Source organism: Myotis brandtii, unplaced genomic scaffold, assembly GCF_000412655.1.
Source record: "Myotis brandtii unplaced genomic scaffold, ASM41265v1 scaffold399, whole genome shotgun sequence".
NCBI lineage: Eukaryota > Metazoa > Chordata > Mammalia > Chiroptera > Vespertilionidae > Myotis > Myotis brandtii.
Genome location: NW_005365325.1, coordinates 5079435 through 5083094, shown reverse-complemented (window position 1 = coordinate 5083094; position 3660 = coordinate 5079435).

Genomic DNA, 3660 nt, shown 5'->3' with positions numbered 1-3660 from the left:
CAACAGTGTGGATGGACCTGGAGGGCATTATGCTAAGTGAATTTAGCCAGTCAGAGGAAGACAAGTATCACATGATCTCACTTATTTGTAGACTCTAATAAACAAAAGGAACTAGCAAGCAAAATAGTGACAGACTATAGACAAAGAGCATACTGACAGCTGCTGGGGCGGGGGGTGATGGTGAAGGGACTGAGCAATAAAGAAAAACTCCTGAACACGGACAACAGTGTGGTGATTGCTACTGTGAATGGGGATGGAGGGAGGTGGAGAGAATATAGGAGAGAGAAATGGTGATGGAACAGGACTTGACTTGTGGTGGTGAGCACACAATACAATGTATAGATGATGTGTTGTAGACCTGTGCATCTAAAAAACCCCAAATAAATAAATGTGATGTGTGAAGTTTTATAATTGAAATTTGCAGAACTGAGGATGAAAAATATTGGTATATTTGGTTACATTGAAAAGGAAAAAAAAAGACTACACAGCTTTACAAAAAAAAAAGCCTACATTTGCCTTGGAAATGATAACAAAAAATAAATGATGCTGTCTGAGAAACACTGTCATTCATGAGCAAAGGTTGGCATCTGAACCAGCTTTTAACAGGCAGCTCTCAGCTCTGCAGTCTAACTGAAGCCTTCTGTATGGTTTAAAATATCCACTTTCGAATGCACACACAGTTTTAGAAATGGACAATGATTCTCTGAAATAGATGCCCAGATTTTATCTGCGTGTTTTTTTAAACTGTGATGTCAACCAGGAAAAAAATAAAAGTTTGTCAGTAGAAGCATTTTCCTGTACAATGCATCTTTTATTTCCTTTACAATGTACATCTTCCTTTTCAATGTCTCGAAAAGCGATAGCACAGGCACACTGTGTTATGTTGACAATGCTAATGAATGGTGCTCAGTACTCTATCAGGATAACTCCTTCAATATGCATAAGCAGCAGATGCAAAATGCGTTCGACCTAATTTCAGAACCACAATAATAAATCTATATAGTATTGCATGAGACTTTAAGCTTGGCATTAAAATTTGCCTGACTTGGGGCAAATTACTCTTAGTTGTTTTTTTTAATATCGAAGAAGGGATAAGAATATCCACCACATAGGCTGTTGAAAGTATTTAATAGATAATCTAGGCAAAATTGTTGTGTCTGGCACCTGTTAAGAGCCCCCCCAAATTGAACCTTCATAGCTATGTATCCGCCTTAGGTCTATGCCTCTCCTAGAGATTATGAGAGTGGCCTGATAAACTTTGCATTTTTGGCTTATAGTGGCCAGAGTGGTTTCCTGTTACTTGAACTAATAGCTTTGATAGATGCAGCAGTTGATCATACGTTCAGACATTTCATGAGGCTTTGACAAATGATGTAGAGATAAATAATAATTCATTTCTCAGCAAACTTTTCTCTACTTTACAAGAGTCAGCCAAATCTAATTGATGACTACACTCAGAGGAGGAAAAACAATGGGCATTTATTTCATATTGTGTCAGAAAGATAACTACTGAATCTAAATGGATAAGATCACTTTTAAAGCTAGCTGGAGGGAAAGAGTGTCCTTTGCTTCCTGCTTGTGTGGACTGTACAAAACTCCCCATACAACATGGCATTGTTATTCCTGAAAGATAATAACAGATCTAGGGCCAAGTTTGTAGAAGACGCTCAGGAAAACAAGCAGTAAATGTCCTGGGTCGACCCCTTGTCAACTGTATTCATTTAGCAAGAAAGAAGGTGTTAATTATCTTTTGGATCGGCAGCCATCCGTGGGTTTCAGACCATGGCTTCAATCAAGGTAGAGGGAAGCAACTTTCTCCTACAAAGTCTCAGGTTTAAAAATCAGAAGTTTAAAACCATCATTCAGATGTCAGGAAACAGGTTTTACTTATGGTGTCTAAAGCATAAATGGTAGCATTCAGTCCCGAAGTGGAACCCTTTAGTATCCGTGATACATGTCTTTGCTCCTGCTTCCTTTCATCATCTTTGAGGCATGATATAAGGCAGGGATGATTGTAGCAGCAGTGGAGATAAGAGATCCACATGAAGGAGATGAATCACACCAGTGCATTTTTCTGCAGGATTTGGGATCACAGCAGGTGAAGGATGACAACTGCATGTGGAGACAGATGAGTCAAAGGCAGAATGAAACCTTGCTTTGTACGAGCCACTCTGCTCTGATGAGCCTGTGGAGCCCTGTCCCACGGTGATAAATGTTAGAGAACAAGGAAGAGGGATTCAGTTGAAAACTGCTCTGACTGCACCAAAGAAAATAACTGCTGACTTGGTGAGGTAGCTGGTAAAATAGAAGGAATTAGGATTGATATTTAAAACAATTTATCATAGCGCAGAACGTCCTCAGTCAATACCCAGAGCTATATAACATCGTTGGTAATTAATTACCTGTGTCAATGTAATGGGTTTGATCAAAACTATCCCGCCCACATTAGAGTCTTCTCTGATCTTTTACTCTTTCGTCATATTAGGTGATCCAGAAAACAATCCTGAACTTGAGTTGTAACCTAATTTTATCTTTAGTAAATGCATTTGAAAAATGTCAATGGTAAATGACAACAATGCCAGTGGCAATCGATTTTAGGGAGGATAAGAGTAGCAGTAGCAATTAAATATACAGAAATCTTCTACTGACATTTTACTCTCCTGACTGAATGAAATAGCTAATAATAAAATTGATTATTTCTTTTTAACCTTGTGCTAAGGACCTTTCCTCCACTGTATTATATTTAATGGTTATACAAACCCTGTCTCCAAAACAGCTAAACCGGCTTCATTTACTCAGGGCTATGCAGCTAGTGAGAAATGAAGTTTGTCTTCAAACCCTAGGCCCGAGTGTCTGTAGAGAAACCTATGTCCACAACCTCTATTATACTTTGGGATGAGATGATAACAAATATAAGTTTTCTTCTCAAGGTGCCAGGCATTAGAAAGAATGGAACAGAATTACAAGGAATTCGTGTTCCTGTCGCAAATGAAGGGAACAGAAAGAAGTGGGCGTAAGGCTGATAAAATATTGCCTTCCTAGCAGGATTCTCCAACAAAAACCAAACACACAGAACCCACAGGAAATTGTATGTACATGAGAGGAAGGTATCTACTTTAAGGAGTTGGTTTATACAATTGTAGGCGCTGCAAGTTTGAAATCTGCAGGACGGGCTGGACAACCAAGCGTTAATGTTGCCAATCGAGTCTAAAGGGAATCTACAGGCAGAATTTCTTCTCCCTCAGGACTTTTAGGTATGTTGTTGTTTTTGTCTTTTTCCTGAAGGCCATTAACTGATTAGATGAGACCCACATTATGGAGAGTAATCTGTTTTATTCAAAGTCTACTGATTTAAATATTAGTCGAATATAAAAATAACTATTTTTTTCTTTATTGATTAAGGTATTACATATGTGTCCTTATTCCCCCATTGTCCCTCACCCCACCCAGTCCTGTCCTCACCCTCATTCCCTGTTGTCTGCATCCATCGCTTATGCTTATATGCATGCATACAAGTTCTTTGGTTGATCTCTCCCCCTTACCCCCACCCTCCCCTACCTTCCCTCTGAGGTTTGAGCATCTGATCAATACTTCTCTGTCTCTGGATCTGTTTTTGTTCCTCAGTTTATGTTCATTATATTACACAAATGAGTGAGATCA